The following is a 22382-nucleotide window of genomic DNA, read 5'->3' as shown; positions in this document are numbered from 1 at the left end:
TTTTTTAGAGCTTTATTTAATAACTCCTTTAGGCAATACCAATTATTATGTATCTTATTTTTTTCTAGGGGGCGCGGGCGAGGGTTAAGAAAGTCACAAAAAGAGCAGCTTCTTGCCGCCTTGTGTGGCGCCTTGCATCTGCGCAAAAAGAGATATTTAACGATGTTACGGCACATATAATGTTACACTGACGTCGAAAGGGACAAATTATGCAGCTCTTAAAGCTTTATGCTGTCGTTCATGAAACTTTGTGTAAATGAGCTGAAGAAACGGTTTTCATTAAGACTTGTAACAAATAAAACTTGCTCAAACGTAGGCACTTCCAAAAAAAGACGTCTATTGCTAAGCTTGCGCACCAAGCTTCTGAACTGTGCCTTTTCTGTGCACCCTTCGGTGTCACACACAATAATTGCAGCTCTTTTTCCTAGGTGTAAATTCCGAGGACACCTAAGCACTTTTTTATGATACAGTGATTGAGAAAGCATTAGTGTCCAGTTGCCGAACGTGCACTCTCAATCGTCCTTTTTTCTTTCCTGTCTGTCTATCTGTCCGTCTGTCACTCGATTCAGCCGCTGGGCCAAACATGAAACAATGCTGGAACAAGGAGTATATATAGGCAAAACCGTCCCAAGCTACTGAACCTGGCGGAGTGCATATATTTCTACGTGTCAATATTGTTCAGAAGAAAAACTTGGCCGCGTATCTGCTCGCTTCGCTGCAAATGTCGTCGAAAGGCGATAGTCTTCTGCAGCCCCTGCCGTCTCATACATTCTCCTCCCCCCTCTCTCACTCCTCGCGCGTCTGACGCGATGGAGGGTAGCTAAATTAAATCCACTTTTCCCGCGCTGCAGAGCTCGCACGCCATCTGTTGGAACCTTTGCTACTGTTCGGCTTAGGGTTGCGCTCGAGCTCGAGGCTCGGGCGCCAGCTTCTTTTCGTATTTTTTGGTCAAACCATTGTTTTAACGCCTCTTTTTTAAATTGCTATCGTGAAAACCAAGGCCATGTCTATGCTTATTTAAAAGAACGCGCGTAATCCCGGTTATGTGCTTACATTTTGCCTCAAATGTACCTGGGGTTTCCTTCGCGCCATATTATTGGGACATGTATGACAAATCTTGGCAGTTTTAGAAGTTTGGAACGGTTTTGCGTATATAAGCGTCTTGTTTAATAATATTTATAACTTTTGAACCGGTGGCTGAATCGGTGCCGTCCACCGGGCGGGCGCCCTAACATCTGCGCTTCATGCTCGCCAAATAAAGATATATCAATCAATCAATCGCGTTTAAGTAGCCCAAGAAAGACTATCGTCTTTAAAAAAGCATTAGGCATAATTGAGGCAAAACATTAGTGCATAACTGGCCGCAGCAGCGTTCTTTTATTCAAAAATAGACGTGCGATTGGTTTTAATAAAAATGCGGTAAAAGACGGTGTCAAAAACAGGCCAGATAAAAGTAAATATAATAAAAGAAAGATGTCTCCTCAAGAGTGAGAGAGAGAAACCTTTATTTGGGGCAAGGCTGGCCCTAGGCCTGTTGGGGGAATAGGATCAAAGGAATGGGTAAGGAAGGGGAGCAGACCGGCCGTTCTATACAGCTCGTGCTAGACCGCTTGTGACTGCGAATACAGCAATCTTGTGAAGGATGGGAGTGCCCACGGAGTGAGGGTCTATGGCTATCGCGGGATCGTTGGTGGGGGCAGAGAAATTTCTATAGCGAGTTAATTTGGGGCAAAACCAAATGAGGTGGTGCAGATCAGCTTTGGTTAGGGAGTGGCACTTGTTCACGAATACCTCAGCAGCTCTTGGAAGCGTAGGTAGAGAAGCCAGGAACCCAGGCGGGGTGAGGTTTTTTTTTTGAGGCGCTGTTCCAAGAACAATTGAAAGAGAAGGTCCCAACAGGTGGCGCGCGAACCAAGAAAACGAGGGAAAAATGAATCTAATTCATCAAACTTCAATTGCATTAATTATGGGGCAGGCAGGGGGAGAAGAACAGCGTGAGGGGGAGAGGGGAGGATGTTACGAGGCGGGGGCGGCCGAAGGCTATGGTATACATTTGCAGCAAAGCAACCAGATACGCAGCCAATTTCTTATCTTCTCCTCGTGACTATGACTCGGCACATACCCGGGGAACGTACTGTAAATAAAAATACTACTTACAGTACGGTAGCATACCCCATTTCAGGTAGTATGACGAACAGGGCGTTTCACGTAAGAGCGCTAGTCCAAGAATATTGTTCACTGATCATGTCGCACACTAGCCGGTGGTTGGGGCGGGGAGTATTAAAATATTTTAGTGTACGTCTAAAAGAAAAGAAGAACCTACCCGCAATCAGTAGCACCTTTCTCTTCTTGAGCAAAGCTGCCTCAGGGGCTAGCGCGTGCAAGTCGATCCAGCACGTGCTCTTTTCAGAAGCGTTCTCGTCGGGCCGGCGTGCGTCTTTTTTAGCTTTGGAGGCACCGGAAAGCCCGTTGAGCGGACGCGTCCCACGCAATAGAAAACATTCATAACGTGTTTTTCTTTTACTTGCCGAAGACTTGCATATGCTCATCTGCTTGTTTTGGCACTGTCGCGTTAATTGCGTATTTCTTTGTTTTCCGTTACTCATAATGTTAGTATACTTGCACCTCAACCTTAACGCAAAGTAGGTAAGGGTTGAGGCATTTGATTTTTGGTTTTTTATGAACCCCGAAATAATAGATTATGATCTTGCTCTACCGCTTGTGCTTTGCAACAATAACGCAAAATGTTTTTGTGCTGCAAATTATTTGTCAATGCAGATATTAGCATAGGAAAAATAATTTTCCTGAATTCGGGTGTGAATGTTCGCGCGTAGAAATTAAAAGCGAGCAGAAAAAGAAAAGCTCGTTTCGTTTAATTGCATGCGTCTTCAAAAGACGCCCACATATCAGACACCTGATTAATTCTAATGTACGAATCAATGTACCAACGCAATTTGTGCAAGTTGTTCAACAGCAAAAAAAAAAAAAAAAAGTTGGGGTTGTGCCAAGTGCGAACAAGTATCATGCAAGCGGAAGGAAATAAAAATGCCCTGTGACAAATTGAACAGATGACCCCTTAATGTCGAAAAGGCGACCCATGGGACCTGAAAGGCTTTCGGAACCGACGTCCCCCAACAACACGTTTCATTCCGTGAAATAGCCAGGACACCGGGCTGGTCGAGCGGCGCGGTGAGCAGACGATGCGTCCGTAGCAGACGACAAGACGACACTGGCAAAAGTTAACTCATTAGCGACGCTGCAGTTGACCCGAGCCTGCTCGATACGTACTAACGCACATTGTTTCACAAGTCGAAAGAAAATTGTACCCGGGTCTTTCCTTCGAGTGAGAAATGCGGCACGAGCGCCACGAAAAAAGCAGGCGCCCGAGCGGGGCGAGCCCTCCCCGTCCACACGGGTAGGGTGCCTCGATGCGCGCCCGCAGAGCGGGGGCGCATCGAGGCACCAACCGCAGCCCATGCGGGGTCGTTTTGTGAGGGCTCCCCTCTTGTTTTTTTTTTTTTTTCCTTCCTGGTTCGGCGAATTACAAAGGCGAAAAGCTGGCCTGTTTGGGAAACTGTCGCGAGCGGCTAGACCCTGTGTGAAGGCCCTGCTTCTCGCACCGCGGGGGAGAGAACAAGAGAGAAGGAATTGTGTCTTCAGGTCGCGACGCCACGTGGTGTCAGTTTTTCGAAACTCGACGCCGTGTCCCGAAATCCTGGCCATGCTCCTCGCAATCCGCCGAATGACGGCACGTATGTCTATTTATAATCAGTTATTAGTACCCACTCTTTCAGCCTCACGCCACAGTCATTTTAACGCTGTTTACCCGCCACGCGGCCCTACACTACAACTTTTCAGCGTTCATTTTTCGTTCATACCGTACAAGACTGGAACAATCTTCCTGGCAGCATTGCTATTTTCACCCTAGGTCTGCGATAGAAAACTTGTGTCCTGATCTGTAACCCGTATTGTTTACCCCTTTACTCTACATTTCGTCTGCAATTTTTGTCTGCCCACCACTCATGTAAAGCCCCCCAAAGGTCTCTTAACTTATCAATAAATAAAATAAGTAAGTTTCTGCACAATTCAAAATTAATCGCAGTATTGATTTGCACGCACACGAGACAAAATGGTGAGCAAAGCCCTATGACATCGAATTTATTCCGAGGCGATCATAAGACACATTCCAGCGCTTCTCTGCCCATCCGATTATAACATAAGGTAATTTAAAAAAGGTATTTTCGTTTTCAGCCCACCGGATTTTATTATGGTGGCTGGCTGACTTACGCGTTACGCTTCCCCTTCACCGCAACTCGCAATTCAGTTTACATCGCTAAGGTGCCCCGTACGTTAAAACTTGGAGTCGGCAAAAAGTGTGACTTCAACGCAGAGTTAAACTTCATGTTAAGTTTTCACGAAAAATGAGGAAGCGAGACAGGGCGGCAAATGAGAGCCTTCAGAAGGAGACGCCAGCCGCAAGCCATACGTATAAAATTTGGAGCTGCAGTTTCTGTCAGGCGTAAATAACGCCCCTCCAGGCTGCCTTACCTCCTGCCACCACTTTATCAAATCAAAGAAAAACACGCGCGACAGAGGCGCACACAGACGAAAGGTGGAGGCAATTACGGACAGGTGCCCGAGGGTGAAGTGCGCAGTTCTCACGGCTCTTCTCCGAATCCAGCGCTCCTGGCCCTCTGTTCTTTCCGTCCTTAGTTGTTTGCTATGTTCGTTCTCCTAGCGCGTAACGGTTTGGAGCCAGCTGCGCCCGATTAGACGTCACCCAAATAAGGGTGCTGAGGCCTCCCCGCGAGATTCGAAAATTGACCCGACGACAAGCACGGAAGACTGTACGAATCCGGACGCCGGAACTCTGATGCTCAAAGAGGGGGGGAAAGGGGGGTAGAAACGGTAATTGCACCTAACGGCGTGACCGCTAATAATCACCTTCACACAGCAACACCTCTACGGATTCACCCCGAAGCAGGCTTGCCACCGAATCACGGGCGCCTGCTGGAAGCTGCAACCTCTCACATACCCAGCTTTCTCGCTCAAAATTACAACCTCTCGGGAACCTAGAGAAACCACTTTAGGAAAATGATATTTGGCATAAAGCTAGAAGTTAACGTGAAGATTAAAACGCTAAAAGAACATTTTAGGTTTCTGATTATTTGTTTGTGTAATTCGCTGTCAAATCTAACTCCCCATGCATTTCTATGGGATAGTTCCCATGGCTCAGGAACCCAGTCGCGCAACGTGAACGACTTGAAACTGTGCACAAAAGCAAGTATTCACCTCACATATTAGCTGTGCAAAATAACATTTTCATTTCGCTAAAAAATTGCAGAATAATCACAGTTGAAAGGACTGCCATGAGCGGGAAAGCTGCACATGGATGCGCCTTGTTCAAGTCGAACTGCTTTCTGGTTCCAGGAAACGACGTTTGTGCTGAAGAATGGCGATATAAAAAGGAAGCACCGACAAGTGGGCAAGTTGGTATGGAGACATGCTAACTAAAAGCGCAGGAAAACGCGGGACAAAGAGAAGAACTACACAGGCCAAAAAGAGCTGTGCATGATGCACCCTAAGCTACGCCGCCTGACATGAATACGAGGTGGCGTTCCCTTGATGTATGAATACCCGACGGTGTTGACGTCACCTGTGAAGCGTTCCATTTTTCGATAATCCCGTAATGTATAGTTGTTACCTCTTTGAGGTTGTGATGGGTCATGCACTTACGCTAATATTTTGTGAGTAATATTCAGAATCCATTTAGTCGTTACATGCGATTTCAACAGACGGCGCAATAAGCGTTACGATATCGCAATGGAAAACTGAAGAAATGCTCTACTAAAACTCACGTCGCGCTGCCGGCGCAGCGGGCCGCAAATAATTAGCGTTACGCGCACGCAAACACAGCAAACGCTATAGTATACTAAAACTCCCTGCTGTCTTTTTAGAGTTTTCGGATGAAAGTGCACACGCACGCACGCCTGCATTGCAAAGCGCGCAAATGCGCGCGCACTTTTATTCAGGTGCTCGTACACCGGAGTACCTAGGCGTTGTTTCCACACTAGGCATTGGGCGCTGTTACAAGTCGAACTAACAGATGGCGCCGTTCTGCCAAGCCGAGTACATTGAAGCAGCTAAACCCCGACTATCCATAACGCGAATGCAAGTAAAAAGAGCGCCCCTGTCGTCGTTCGCACTGCGGTTGCGCTGACCGCTAGACGTTTTGTAGGTAAAGTACAAGGCCGCACGGCGCATTCACATTGCTTAACCACCATCTCACGTACCGTACAGCACCAATATCGACGTACACAGAGTGGCAGGTAACGGACGTGTAGGGCGGGCAAGTTGTTTAGTCGTATGCGCCGAGAGCGCAACAGGTGCGTCGTGTCGGGGGGAAAAAACCAACGCATTTTTCAAACCGTGGGACGATGCGTGACGATATAGCACCGGCGGAGAAAAAATTTCCTGCGGTACTCCCATATGTTCATAGAGTGTCCCAAAAAATGTTGCGGGTCGCTTCGGTGTGAGGGTTGTATTTTCGGCACCAAATACACTTAGCAAAATTTGTGGCTCTGTTGACAGAAACCTTAAAGGCATGTTGCGTGGCACCGGAAAGGGTTGCGGGGTGAAGCATGTGTCTGATTTTGTTCCATGCAAAAAGTGTGTTGTCGACCTTATACCATTTCCTTGTGGTTATGTGTATATTGGTCAGACAAGTCGGTGTATCAATGTCAGGTTGGTAGAACACAAAAGGTCTTTAGGAGGGGACACCTACTCGCACGTGGCTCAACACGTATCCAAGTGCAAATGCGATCCTGCGTTCAAGGAAACGGTGATATTATCTGTGCACAGGGATACGTTGACACGTGAGATTATTGAGGCATGTATTATAAGAAAAAAGGGAGTGTGGTGCTTTCGTTTGCCGTCGATTCATTTACATGAGAGTGAGTTTGAGTTTTTAAATCGCTCTGGAACGTAAATACAACACGCGCCTTCATCTACACAGTTTGTTTCATGCCTGCCATGTTTTGGAAATGATACGCTGGAATGTGACGTATGTATGATGTGTGGTCACATTGATTTAGGTTGAAGTATTTAACTGCGCGTCTGCTCTAATAAAAATCAGTTGTGAGTCAGCGCTGCGATTTGTCGGTTTCTTTCCCTAGTGTCCGTGTTTAAGTGCGCTACCTTCAAGATGTCCCATATGCATTACCAACTAGCCCAGTTGTCACTTCTTCTTCAACATTGCACTTCGTGCGTGTAGTCAATAGTCGTAGTTGTGGTACCTTTAGTTTCCGGTGAGGATGATGATAATAAATTAATGAATGTTTGGAAAAAATAAATAAAGGTGAAGTAACGAGCATCACTTTTTTTGAGCAAAGGTGACGCGTCGTTTTTGTTTGAATGAAACGAGAAACGCATTCAGCTACTTTTCTTGCTTACGTTCTTACGTGTTGTGCCCACCATATAGCCTCCTGCACGGCGGACTCGCACTACACCTGGACGTCCGAAAATGTAGAAGACCAACCTTCTTAAGACAGCAAGATCAGGTTACCTAATACAAAATATCAAATACAGCGTATATGGGGTAAAGTAATTGGTGCATCTGACACGTTGACTAAACACTACAGGGGCGCGCAAGCTCGTGAGAATGCGTGAACATCCCTTCTCACTTTGTTAAGTCGCCGATTTAAGTCGCTGATTTAAGTCGCTGAGTTCACTGTCGCTGAGTTTGGTACAGCTGAGTGTAGGGTTGCTGAGTGTATGATGTCTTCAAACTCGCAAGAACTACGTTTTTATGGTGAGCAAGACTCATTGCAATTGGGCTTCGCCGCCTAGCACCAATACATTGCTAGAAATGCAGCTGGTCAGCGGCAGTATAGACAGTGGCATCAAAATATGAAGGCTCTATACCAAGTAGAAGGGTAGCCCCAAGTGGTGCTGCGGGCGTTGAAGTCGCCACCTATGAGCAAAGGAGTTCGAGGAAACTGAGACACCAGGTGTTGCAGCCAATTATACCGAACATGCGTTTGAGAACCACTAACCGGGCGGTAGTAAACCGACGCCGCAATCAGATATTTACCGTCCGGGAGCCGAATGTGCACGATGACGACCTCGTGATCCTTCGAACACTGCCCAGGAACACTGACACGGCGGCATCCAAGATCTGAACGAACCAGTACAGCTGCTTGTTCAACTACCAGTGGCTGAGAGGGTGGGCGCTTTTTGCTAACGTGAGTAATGGCTGGTTCTGTGAAGGTAGTGTATCCTCGAAGAGATGGAGGAGCGCGGGTTTCTTGAAGGAAAATAAGAAACGGTAAAATTTGGGAGACGAGCGGCGAGAATAGGTCCGGCTTGAAAGTAGCTGCGGCAGTTCCACTGTAGAACTCTTAGGGATTGCTTCATTCTGCGGTCGTATCGCGTACTGTTACCTTTCTTAGTGGTTGCTTGTCCTCCTCCGCGGTTATACCTGGAAGGTACTTAGTAATGTACCCGATCATGGCTGAAGTTTGCGTGGCGTATTGGTCAGTAAGCGCACGCAGTTTCTCCATATCCGCGAGACGTTCGCGGCGTTCCTGCTGGAGGTCGGCTCGGATGAATTTGAGAACTTGCATGAATTCTTGCGCTTCAGAAGGTGGTTGGGAGGTGGGGGTGCGTTTGCGACTAATGCTACGGCTGCGCCGAGAAGAGGCTGTAGTAGCCGAACGATCCCGAAGGGCCGACTTTTTTGGAGGATCTGCTGTTGCAATGGGCACCGCTGGCGTCCCCTGCCGCGCTGCGGCGAGTTCCACTTTGAGCTGCCGGTTCTCCTCGCGCAACTGTTTCAGCTCTGTGCGCAGGTCGTCGAGCTGTCTTAAAATGTCTTGATTAACAAGTCCGTTTGTGTTGGACGGCGTCGAGCCTTCCATAGCTGGGCAAGAAAGCGGCGCTGCCTCATCTGTGCGGGGGCTGGTGCGTCCAACAACGCGGTCCGCCCACGTAATACCTTCCTGGATACGCGAAGTAGTCCGCGGAGGGGTAGCCGTTCGACTGGGACATTTTGGGTCGACAGCCAGGTGGCCATCCCTCTTGCACGCGGCGCAAAAGAGCGTGCGCTCGCAAGGCAGCGTCTCGTCGTGTGTACGGCCACATTTTTTACAGACAGGTTTTCGTGGGCAGTATTTAGACATATGGCCAACCGTGTGGCAGCTGAAGCACACCATCCGCTTGGGTTGATAGGGAGCCACTTTGACGATTGCCATGTAGTACTTCACGACTCGTGGTGGTGTGGGGGAGTCAAAAGTCAAAACTGCCCGATTAGTTTTGCCAATGCGTTGAACTGCTAGTACATCTGCTTGCTCGCAGCGTATCCATTGCAGTATGTCTTCGTTGGTGTCGTTCGACTCGACCGTTATGACGCCACGTGATGTGTTAGTGCGATTTGGTAGGGGTTTGAGCTCAATGGGTACAGTAACCTGACGGCCTGCGTGCTGGAACTGAACACAGTTAGCTGACAATAAGCATGCAGCATGTTCCTTATCGTAAAGAGTGATCTGAATGGAGTTTCCAGCGAGGTCATACCTATGCGTGGAAAGTTCTGCTAATTCTAAGGTAGGGGCGGTGCCTCTGATGAGAGCAGCTAGAGCGTTCTTTGGAATATCGCGAATAGAGGTTTTAGAGAGTGGCCGAAGCAAGAGCCCGCAGCACCACTTGGGGCTACCCTTCTACGGATGGCCGGGAACTCGGTCGGAAACCATGGTTGACGATTGCGGGCTTCAAATTCTTAACGACCCTACTCTTGTTACCCGCATTGGCCTCCATCCTTCCCAGCGGAACACCTCCCCTGATCTCACCATTGCGTCTCACGGCATCGTTCGCGAATGGGCCCCCTACTCCACAACGTGGGGTAGTGATCATTTCCCCATACTCATTACATTAAACGGCAAACGCTTTCGCACGCGCCAACGGCTCACACGCACGGACTGGGGGGCTTTCCGCGCACAGGCTGCTCTCGCAGGTCCGATAACCCTCTCTACGCTCATCAATACCATTCAAACGGCTCGGGATAGTGCACTTGAAGATATTGAATGCGACTCCTCAACACCAGCCCTCGACGCTCATATGGCCAACCTATGGAAACGGGCGCATGCACTCACTGCCCGTTATGCCCACAACGGCAAACGCCATTCAGACCTTGTAAAGCTACGGCGCCAGTACAAGTTGATCCGGGAATACCAGCGAGTACTATCAAATGAGCATTGGCACAGCCTCTACGACAAGCTAGGGCAGGAAAGAGGGCTATATAAATTGTGGGGCCTTTATCGGGCCCTTTCTAATAAAAGGAAACCGAAATCTTCTCTGTTTGCCTCTCTTACCCTCAAAGATCCACCAACAACGGTCGAGCATCAGCTCATCACGACTTTCTTCCCTCACGCCTCCCTCCAGCAGCATCCGCCATTACCAGTAATCACCATCCCAGCCCCCTCCGCGGACCTTGACTCGCCGTTTACTCTTGCCGAACTTCAGGCTGCGCTCTTCCAGGGTAAACAACGCTCGGCCCCGGGACATGATGGCCTCACATGGCAACACCTTCGTAATCTAGATGGCTCCACCATTGCCGCACTCTTGGACCTTGTTAATGATTACTGGGCCACTGGCGAAGTTCCAGAACAACTCAAAGTTACGCATATTCATCCAATACCAAAACCGCACAAAGACTCTACTAATATATCTAACCTCCGACCGATCTCCTTAACCCCGGTGCTTTGTAAACTCATAGAACGCCTCATTAATAATCGCCTTCAACATCATCTCGAGTATGTCTCACCATGGTTCCACCCGGCGCAGACGGGTTTTCGTCCAAATCTGAGTGCCCATGACTGTCTTTGGCTGCTACGCCGAGTCTTAAATCGCACCTCCCGGGCGGGTAACCCTGACTACGTCCTTTCAGTTGACATGCGCAAAGCATTCGATCGCGTTAGTCAGGCTGCTATTCTCGAGGAGCTAGCTCATGCATTCCCTAGTCAGAGGGCCCAAAACTGGGTACGCAATTTTCTTGAGAACCGGCCCATTCGTCTTAGCAGCACGTATCCGGGATGGAGCCCCAGGACCTACTACTTGGATAGGGGCGTGCCCCAGGGCTCTATCCTGGGGCCTGTGCTTTTCAACCTAGCCATGGCCCGGGTTGCTCGTACGCTCGAACGGGACTCTGCCGCCCGGTTTGCAATATACGCTGATGATCTCACGGTTTGGGTAGAAGCCGCCGACTTTTCCGACCCGGATCACATGTTGGACGAACTTCAAGGTGCCGCTAACAGCCTCAATGAAACCCTTCCGACACTAGGACTTGAGATTGCCCCGGAAAAGACGGAATTTCTCCTTGTTCATGGTCGCCATCAGCTCCCACCGGATTTATGCAAGGTCATCTACCTCGGCGACACGCCAGTCTCCCCTAAAAGTGGGCAAATTCGTATTTTAGGAGTCCCGTTGGCCAGCAACAATAGCGCTAAGTGTTGGATCAGCCAGCTTAAGCGCAACTGGAAACCCATGCTTCGTCTCATTTCGCGCATGTCTAACAAGTACGGCGGAGCATGCCAGTCAGCCTGCCTTACGTTTACTCGAGCAGTGGCAATGAGTCGACTTACGTATGGCGCACCTGTCTATAAGCTCAACAAAGTGCATATGAAGCATCTTCACGTTCTTCATCGGGCCGTTCTTCGCACCATTACTGGACTTCCGCGCCATACCCGCACGGAAGCCCTGAATCAATCAGCCCCGGTACCCCCGCTCGAACTGCTCCTCGAGGAAACCCGACAGCTGCACGAAGATCGCCGTTCCTTGACCTGGCAGGGTGCGGCTCTTACAGCTTGGGACTCGCAAATGGCGCTCCCCCAGACCCTACCGCAGCCTCCCCCTCCCCCATGGAAACGGCCCTTATAGGTTGACAACGTGCAACGCATAGGCGTCCCAAGATCCCGATCCAGAGTTCGCCATCACGCTGTTTCTCGCACTCTGGAGGCTAAACTCCCTGATGAACAAGACATTTACACAGACGCGAGCGTGTCTGCTAGTCGCATGGGACTGGCTTGGTGATGTCCAGGTATACCTAGTTTAGACGGCGCTAGAACTCGACAAACATCCACTACTTCTATAATGGACGCTGAGCTACATGCCATCCTCGCAGCCCTCGACCACTTGACATACGAGACGTCTGCCCCATTACCACCCCGCATTCGGTTCCTGACTGACTCCCAAATGGCGCTACGTGAGCTCCTGAAACCCTTCTCCGATCACCCTTTGGTTCATCAGATTCAACATATGATTAGTCTGCTTGCTCGCAATGGTACCTCTGTACGTGTTGCGTGGATACCGGGACACATGGCTCAGGGTTCTGGCAACCAGGCTGCCCATGAGGCAGCGCAGGAGAGTCTTCGAGTAACTCCTCCACTGGTTGACAGCCCTGCTCCCCCACTCTCCCTCAGGCAACAGCTGGATCACGCTCGGCAGGCTAGGCACAACCGCCTTGCCGCTGCCACTCCTGTAGGTTTCCTGCATAACGCCCCATCCCTAACTCGTCCTGCCGAAGTTTTTATTAACAAATTTCGTGCGAACGCTGCATTGACTCCCCACATAACACGCAAATGGCACCACCCGAACGGCGATCCTCCGCCCTACTGCCCATATTGCAAGACAGCTGCAATAGCAAACCTGACCCACCTTATTTGGCACTGCTCTGCGTACCAATCCTTCCGCCCCATCCTGTTGAATGCCCTACCAAATCCACGCGAGATACCTCCCACGACACTCAGCGACCCCGATTTCCTTGCTGCCCTTGGGCGCTTCGCTCTCGAGAGTGGCCTCGCAAAAGTAGTTTAGCCGGGGTCTACCACCCCTATGTGTGCATTCAGGAACTGACTATTCCTCTCCAGGATCTTCAAATGAACATCACCTCGTGACCACCTCTTCCCCTTTCCCCCTTCTCCCCCTTCCGGCCCCTGGGCCCTCCTTGTGTTAATAAAAGACCTTCACTCACTCACTCTATACCACCCTGCTTTGTTTAAATCGCCTGCCATGAATAGTTTTATCGGCATGTCTGGACATGCTTTTTGCACGAAGTTTTCTGCCACGCGGTTTTGTTATGCCAATCTGGGGAGACCATGTTTTTCGCCAGTTGGGCCAAATAAAGTTTGCCTGATGTTCACACATTAAAAATTTGCTACAAAGAAACTGAACGGCCCAACGCAGAACCACCATGACAACTGCATTACATAGAAACGAGTAGTTGTGCGACGCACGCTATAAAAGGTACGCAATGTCCTCTTAACACTAAAATGGTTCTAACACGTGCACATGCTGGGATTATCTTGCGGTAAGCATATAACAAATAAACCATGGCGAAACTCCCCCTTCAGCTCAGTGCGGAGAAGCGGCATTGAAGTCAACCATATCAAGCCAACGAACTTGCAGCTTTCTATCCCACCATAGATGAAGGCTGCTTGCACAGCCGACTATGGCAGCATAAACATAAGCCGCGCGACCTATAGCCGTGAGTAGGCGCTTGAAACTAAACAGAGCTACGTTCGCGCGTTCCAGCCAACGCAGCCGCAGCGGACGGAGCGGAAGTGTCTCAATTGCGGCTTGTTTACACCCGCTCTTTCGAGAGTCTTGAAGGGATCGCCGCCGCGGTGTCCCGGGAGAGCCGCACTTCAGACACTTAAAGGCACGCTCGCCGACGATGTAAGTGCTCTCGCACGGAACACATGGGTGCGGGGAAAACGTAGCGAGTCCACTGACCCGCATTTTGCATGGGAAGGAGAGCTTGTTTCGCTCGCACACATCCCCAGGATTGAGGGACACGCGCCGCGGAAACCTGACTGCGCCCCTCTCCCGGCGCTTCGCCCGTCCGGGGCGTAACTGAATGGGGCAGAAAAAAGAAACGGCCGCCGTTTAATAACGAAGACAGCTAGAAAAACCGACTCCGGGATATCCGTAGCACGGCTCTAGCGGCATGCCGTGACAAAATATTGGGCTTGTACGACTAACTCACGAGGTTCCCGGGCCGTCTAAAATTTTTCTGCTGCGGCCTATGAGAACAGGCTGGATTTCAGGTCGTTCCGCACTAGTTAACACAAAATTGTGGCGCTCAGAAAACAGATAGAAAAAACGACTCCCGGGTTTGAGTACTTCAGGTTATGGGCTACAAACCTGTTATTGTAGATTTTTTGCAACGTTGTTTGTGTAGGTTCCCTGCAACACTTTTCATGCCCGGGGTGAGGCGTATCGCCACAAACTTCGAAAAACTGACGCTACGTGGCGCCCCCATCCCCCTCCTTTTTCCTGGAAGGAGTGGAGAGGAGGACCGTCTCCACCCGAACACTCGCCTCTCCTCAGCGGAACCAGGGAGGGTTCCCATCTGTTGTCGCTGAGAGTAACAAAGAGGCAGTCGGTAGTGTGCACGAGGACGAACAAGGCCTGCGCCCCTGGTTTATCCCAAGGAAGTGGGGGAGATAATTGCTGCCACTGAAAAGGTTTGGCTGACTTGACTGTCCCCCCTCCTCATTTTTAGATTGGGCAGAGCAAACAAAGCGTGCTCCCCTGGTTTTTTCGCGCGCGGGGGGGGGGAGGGGGGAGGGGGGGGGAAGACTTTCCAGCACAAGAACTGTGCCTGAAGGACCTACGACGTGTCCACACGCGCTACTCTGTACAGTTTTTGCTTCTTCGTTTTCTTTCTTTTTTCTGAGGTGGCAAATAACGCTATGTTAGTACGGTGTCAAATGTGAAAATAAGTTATCCGCACGGTATCCTGCAGTGATGCGTTAAATGGTGTAAAACGTATATGTTTGCGCGCAGGTATGCCATTTTGTCTTTTTTTACATACGGATTAGTATGAATGTATTTGTAATCTGTTTAGCGTTTTCTCTTCTTTTGCTGTATTGTGTTTTTCTTTTGTATACAGGTAATCATGCCGTCCTTGTTACTGTATATATCTATTCCCACACATGCCTAAGGCCTGGCACTCAGGCTGGAAGTATGAAATAAATAGTAAATAAATAAAAATAAAGCACTATCTTAAAGTTTCTGAGACTGAAATTATGGCGCAAGGGGGGTTGCCAAGAGCTGAACGAGCGCCGCTTTTTTAACGCTATTATATATCGAAGCGGCGTCCGTTTTATCAAAAATCGTTTTCTCGAATGCCGGTTTATAGATTCACCAATGTTCGTTGGTTTTTTTCGTTTAAATTGTTATTTTATTCAATTTATGTACCATTCATCCCAATGCTATTTAAACGCTTTTTACCAGAGGGAATATATTAATTAGAGGTGTGTTCAAGTTTAATTAATTGTTTTTCATCCTTTTGAAAAATTCCCAGTATATTGCCGTAGTTTCGCAGTTTTTTTCCCGCAGCTTTTTGTTCAATATTTGTTGCCTTTAAGCTTTCCGAATTTTCTCATTCTTGTGTGCGCTCTAGAGAATGTGTTTGATATTTTGTTAATTGTAAATATTAAAATTGTGGCCGCGCTCCACTGCTTCCAAGGCGCTTCCATCAGAACAGCACCAGTTAAAAACTGATATGCGTTAAAAACGGTTATAAAAAGTATAAACGACGCCGTAAGAAGCATGCATATACGTGAAAAAGTCAATGGCGCTTAACCGAAATGGAAGCAATTATACATTTACAGCACACTGTTACAGTTAAAGTGTCGTGAATTATACGAACGCAATGGTAGTGCTGCACCTGAAATTAACCCCAATGTTGAGCATTGATGTTTGGGATTCCAAGTTACTACTATTTAGACGCCTATGAACGGCCCATTTTAGACGGGTCTAGGACATTTCGATGTACTGGAACATTTCAATGCGAGATGTTATGGTGCAAGCATTCCGGTGCACCGACATTTTCGTACGCCAACTTTTCTGCGAACGGATTTGTGCGCTTATTTGTGTGAAACTTTCGGCAACTTATTATTTGCGTAGGTATTAGGTTATGGATGACTGTCTACGCACTGATTGCATCGTTTGTGTTTATGCTTTGAAAGTTTTCGGTCAGAATTTGAGATTTTTTAGAGCTTTATTTAATAACTCCTTTAGGCAATACCAATTATTATGTATCTTATTTTTTTCTAGGGGCGCGGGCGAGGGTTCAGAAAGTCACAAAAAGAGCAGCTTCTTGCCGCCTTGTGTGGCGCCTTGCATCTGCGCAAAAAGAGATATTTAACGATGTTACGGCACATATAATGTTACACTGACGTCGAAAGGGACAAATTATGCAGCTCTTAAAGCTTTATGCTGTCGTTCATGAAACTTTGTGTAAATGAGCTGAAGAAACGGTTTTCATTAAGACTTGTAACAAATAAAACTTGCTCAAACGTAGGCACTTCCAAAAAAAGACGTCTATTGCTAAGCTTGCGCACCAAGCTTCTGAACTGTGCCTTTTCTGTGCACCCTTCGGTGCCACACACAATAATTGCAGCTCTCTTTCCTAGGTGTAAATTCCGAGGACACCTAAGCACTTTTTTATGATACAGTGATTGAGAAAGCATTAGTGTCCAGTTGCCGAACGTGCACTCTCAATCGTCCTTTTTTCTTTTCTGTCTGTCTATCTGTCCGTCTGTCACTCGATTCAGCCGCTGGGCCAAACATGAAACAATGCTGGAACAAGGAGTATATATAGGCAAAACCGTCCCAAGCTACTGAACCTGGCGGAGTGCATATATTTCTACGTGTCAATAGTGTTCAGAAGAAAAACTTGGCCGCGTATCTGCTCGCTTCGCTGCAAATGTCGTCGAAAGGCGATAGTCTTCTGCAGCCCCTGCCGTCTCATACATTCTCCTCCCCCCTCTCTCACTCCTCGCGCGTCTGACGCGATGGAGGTTAGCTAAATTAAATCCACTTTTCCCGCGCTGCAGAGCTCGCACGCCATCTGTTGGAACCTTTGCTACTGTTCGGCTTAGGGTTGCGCTCGAGCTCGAGGCTGGGGCGCCAGCTTCTTTTCGTATTTTTTGGTCAAACCATTGTTTTAACGCCTCTTTTTTAAATTGCTATCGTGAAAACCAAGGCCATGTCTATGCTTATTTAAAAGAACGCGCGTAATCCCGGTTATGTGCTTACATTTTGCCTCAAATGTACCTGGGGTTTCCTTCGCGCCATATTATTGGGACATGTATGACAAATCTTGGCAGTTTTAGAAGTTTGGAACGGTTTTGCGTATATAAGCGTCTTGTTTAATAATATTTATAACTTTTGAACCGGTGGCTGAATCGGTGCCGTCCACCGGGCGGGCGCCCTAACATCTGCGCTTCATGCTCGCCAAATAAAGATATTGTGAGCGCGAGACTCCGAAGCGTAGGAAATCATTTATTTCACTGCTCCATTATCCGCATCACCAAACACATCGAGGAACGCTTCGTCTTCTACGAGACTGAGGATCATCATCGTTGGTTGCTGGTCCGGTGTTCCGAGACGGCTTAGTCGTACAATAAACGCCTTACCTCACCGAGTAACCAAGGCCCTTACAATATATCAATCAATCAATCGCGTTTAAGTAGCCCAAGAAAGACTATCGTCTTTAAAAAAGCATTAGGCATAATTGAGGCAAAACATTAGTGCATAACTGGCCGCAGCAGCGTTCTTTTATTCAAAAATAGACGTGCGATTGGTTTTAATAAAAATGCGGTAAAAGACGGTGTTAAAAACAGGCCAGATAAAAGTAAATATAATAAAAGAAAGATGTCTCCTCAAGAGTGAGAGAGAGAAACCTTTATTTGGGGCAAGGCTGGCCCTAGGCCTGTTGGGGGAATAGGATCAAAGGAATGGGTAAGGAAGGGGAGCAGACCGGCCGTTCTATACAGCTCGTGCTAGACCGCTTGTGACTGCGAATACAGCAATCTTGTGAAGGATGGGAGTGCCCACGGAGTGAGGGTCTATGGCTATCGCGGGATCGTTGGTGGGGGCAGAGAAATTTCTATAGCGAGTTAATTTGGGGCAAAACCAAATGAGGTGGTGCAGATCAGCTTTGGTTAGGGAGTGGCACTTGTTCACGAATACCTCAGCAGCTCTTGGAAGCGTAGGTAGAGAAGCCAGGAACCCAGGCGGGGTGAGGTTTTTGAGGCGCTGTTACAAGAACAATTGAAAGAAAAGGTCCCAACAGGTGGCGCGCGAACCAAGAAAACGAGGGAAAATTGAATCTAATTCATCAAACTTCAATTGCATTAATTATGGGGGAGGCAGGGGGAGAAGAACAGCGTGAGGGGGAGAGGGGAGGATGTTACGAGGCGGGGGCGGCCGAAGGCTATGGTATACATTTGCAGCGAAGCAACCAGATACGCAGCCAATTTCTTATCTTCTCCTCGTGACTATGACTCGGCACATACCCGGGGAACGTACTGTAAATAAAAATACTACTTACAGTACGGTAGCATACCCCATTTCAGGTAGTATGACGGACAGGGCGTTTCACGTAAGAGCGCTAGTCCAAGAATATTGTTCACTGATCATGTCGCACACTAGCCGGTGGTTGGGGCGGGGAGTATTAAAATATTTTAGTGTACGTCTAAAAGAAAAGAAGAACCTACCCGCAATCAGTAGCACCTTTCTCTTCTTGAGCAAAGCTGCCTCAGGGGCTAGCGCGTGCAAGTCGATCCAGCACGTGCTCTTTTCAGAAGCGTTCTCGTCGGGCCGGCGTGCGTCTTTTTTAGCTTTGGAGGCACCGGAAAGCCCGTTGAGCGGACGCGTCCCACGCAATAGAAAACATTCATAACGTGTTTTTCTTTTACTTGCCGAAGACTTGCATATGCTCATCTGCTTGTTTTGGCACTGTCGCGTTAATTGCGTATTTCTTTGTTTTCCGTTACTCGTAATGTTAGTATACTTGCACCTCAACCTTAACGCAAAGTAGGTAAGGGTTGAGGCATTTGATTTTTGGTTTTTTATGAACCCCGAAATAATAGATTATGATCTTGCTCTACCGCTTGTGCTTTGCAACAATAACGCGAAATGTTTTTGTGCTGCAAATTATTTGTCAATGCAGATATTAGCATAGGAAAAATAATTTTCCTGAATTCGGGTGTGAATGTTCGCGCGTAGAAATTAAAAGCGAGCAGAAAAAGAAAAGCTCGTTTCGTTTAATTGCATGCGTCTTCAAAAGACGCCCACATATCAGACACCTGATTAATTCTAATGTACAGTCGGGGACTTAATTTTGCAGACCACGCGAGCGTGTGGCAAAAGCCACCGATGCGCGCTCTGGAGGCCCAGCGCCTGTTGTCGATACCGGCGCGGCGCGCATGCGCGTCCTGTTTTACTCGCAGGCACGCCGATTTTCTCGCTTACTGCAGCGGTGCTGCAATGGTCACTCAAGCACCGCATAGCGACGCCTTTGTAGCATTCCTTTCTTCGCGATGGCACATTTGGGGCCTAACGTGACGATTGCGACGCTTTCGCGCAAGGGCTCTTGGCGTCCTGATGAACACTTCCGCGGAATGTTTTCTTTGTTTGATTTGCGCTTTATCGTGTATAGACGATGAGACTAGCGGCTTGCGAACGGCGTCCCCGAATGAAGCGCGTACGAAGCACAGTCTAACGGCACCGCGCTACCGACGACTAAATGCCAGCTGTATGAATAGCCGACCTTTATTCACCTTGTTTATTTTGTAATTTGTCCACTGAACCTATATTTCAGCTCGCTCTCTGCTGCCCATGAAGTAGGTGATTTGCAAGTTTGATAAAAGAGATTATTTCAGTGTTTTTGCTGCCTACTTCATTACTTAAAGATGATAGAAATGCGTACCCATATAAATTGTCTGTTCGTTCTGCGCGTCGGCATTATTCAAAACGACACCTCAGGTTCCCATCGAGAAACGCCATAACATTATTCACTACTTTTCGCCGTGATATTAATCACCACTTAGGGCCTTTCAAATGCTTTTGTCACTAATGAACGGGTGTTCAACCACTGAAAAACAATCAGCTCCTTTTTCGTTGTTGACCTTGTCCTTCCGCTCCGCTGGGCATCTGCAAGGTGGCCCTTTTCTGATGGCGGCAAAAAGCGAAAAGGTTCAAGAGTATTCGGGGTTTCGGTGCATGTTACACGTCCCCAGATCAGCAAATTTAACCTCATAATCAATCAATGCATGCCGACCTTGAAGAATCGCTCCGGCCTTGGAGCAATTCATCCCCGTAGGCATGAATTCCTCCCCTAACAGCAGCTCTTGGCCTATTAGTAAGCCGGCAAATGTCCCTTTGGAAAACGTATTCTCAAAAGTAGCGAATAATTTCAATTCAATGGGAACCCGAGGTACCATTTTTACGAGTGCGACGGGTAGAGCGAACAGACAATTTATATTGGTGCGCATTTCTATCATTTTTAAGTAATGAAATAGGCAGAAAAAAAACCGAAATAATTTCTTTTATTAAACTTACAAATCGCTACTTTATGGGCAGCCGAGAGCGAGCTGAAATATATGTTCAGTGGACAAATTACAAAATAAACAACGGGAATAAAGGTTCGCTATTCATACAGCTGGCATTTAGTCGGTGGAGCGGTACCGTGAGACTGTGCTTCGTACGCGCTTCATTCGGGGACGCCGTTCGCAAGCCGCTAGTCTCATCGTCTATACACGATAAAGCACAAAACAAACAAAATAAAACATTCCGCGCAAGTGTTTATCAGGACGCGAGGAGCACTTGCGCGAAAGCGTCGCAATTGTCACGTTAGGCCCCAAATGTGCCATCGCGAAGAAAGGAATGCTACAAAGGCGTCGCTATGCGGTGCTTGAGTGACCATTGCAGCACCACTGCAGTAAGCGAGAAAATCGGCGTGCCTGCGAGTAAAACAGGACGCGCATGCGCGCCGCGCCGGTCTCGACAACAGGCGCTGGGCCTCCAGAGCGCGCATCGGTGGCTTTTGCCACGCGCTCGCGTGGTCTATAAAATTAAGTCCCCGACTGTACGAATCAATGTACCAACGCAATTTGTGCAAGTTGTTCAACAGCAAAAAAAAAGTTCGGGATGTGCCAAGTGCGAACAAGTATCATGCAAGCGGAAGGAAATAAAAATGCCCTGTGACAAATTGAACAGATGACCCCTTAATGTCGAAAAGGTGACCCATGGGACCTGAAAGGCTTTCGGAACCGACGTCCCCCAACAACACGTTTCATTCCGTGAAATAGCCAGGACACCGGGCTGGTCGAGCGGCGCGGTGAGCAGACGATGCGTCCGTAGCAGACGACAAGACGACACTGGCAAAAGTTAACTCATTAGCGACGCTGCAGTTGACCCGAGCCTGCTCGATACGTACTAACGCACATTGTTTCACAAGTCGAAAGAAAATTTTACCCGGGTCTTTCCTTCGAGTGAGAAATGCGGCACGAGCGCCACGAAAAAAGCAGGCGTCCGAGCGGGGCGAGCCCTCCCCGTCCACACGGGTAAGGTGCCTCGATGCGCGCCCGCAGAGCGGGGGCGCATCGAGGCACCCTACACACGGGGGAACCGCAGCCCATGCGGGGTCGTTTTGTGAGGGCTCCCCTCTTGTTTTTTTTTTTTTTTTTTCCTTCCTGGTTCGGCGAATTTCAAAGGCGAAAAGCTGGCCTCTTTGGGAAACCGTCGCGAGCGGCTAGACCCTGTGTGAAGGCCCTGCTTCTCGCACCGCGGGGGAGAGAACAAGAGAGAAGGAATTGTGTCTTCAGGTCGCGACGCCACGTGGTGTCAGTTTTTCGAAACTCGACGCCGTGTCCCGAAATCCTGGCCATGACGCTGCGTCCCGCACAAATACCCCCTTTTTCCTTTACCGACTGTAAAGGAACACAAATTTATTCATGACTTGGATGACGCTGAAGGCGCTTTGTTGTTGCTATTCTCCCTCCGCGTATGAATAAAGCTTTAGGTTTCACGCTTCCTCAGTGCGGTAACAAAAAAATTCTGGAAGATGTGATTCCAGCAGCAGCAGCATAAAAAAAGCACACCACGACAAGCTGCTCTTTTCATCTCACCTGTTCTGCAGCGGGACAAGCCGGAAAGCTCTGTGATGGTAACTCCACAACCAACGTGGCTATTCGAAATGGCAAACGCGCATCGCTTTTTCCACTTCCCCGCAACATGAATCCCACGTACCACACTGATCGAAGGGAACAACGAGCCCGCGCCCTGCACAAGAAATACAAAAACGACCCGTTAGTAGTGTACGTAGATGCAGCGGAATACAGGTACCATGAGGCTTTCACCGCAATCGCTGTTTGCAATTACCCCCAAACCAGCATCATTGATTCCATTACAGTCCGGACGCCCATCCCAGAACCGGCGGAAGAGGCGGCGATAGCGCTGGCCCTTTCACTCAACCCTACCCCCGCAACAATCACTACAGATTCTAAAACCGCTCTCCAAAATTTTGCCGCTCTACG

General features: G+C 48.5%; 1 protein-coding gene across 1 annotated transcript in view; it reads right to left on the bottom strand.

The window, feature by feature from the left end:
• LOC144152436 (uncharacterized) overlaps positions 1-22382 on the bottom strand; it is a 294334-nt gene that overhangs the window by 236380 nt on the left and 35572 nt on the right. The window lies entirely within an intron of this gene.

Source organism: Haemaphysalis longicornis, unplaced genomic scaffold (assembly GCF_048455015.1).
Source record: "Haemaphysalis longicornis isolate Haplotype H1 unplaced genomic scaffold, Haemaphysalis longicornis Haplotype H1 scaffold_9, whole genome shotgun sequence".
Lineage (NCBI taxonomy): Eukaryota > Metazoa > Arthropoda > Arachnida > Ixodida > Ixodidae > Haemaphysalis > Haemaphysalis longicornis.
Note: the sequence above shows the minus strand (reverse complement) of the source record. Positions and strands in the feature narration are given on the sequence as shown.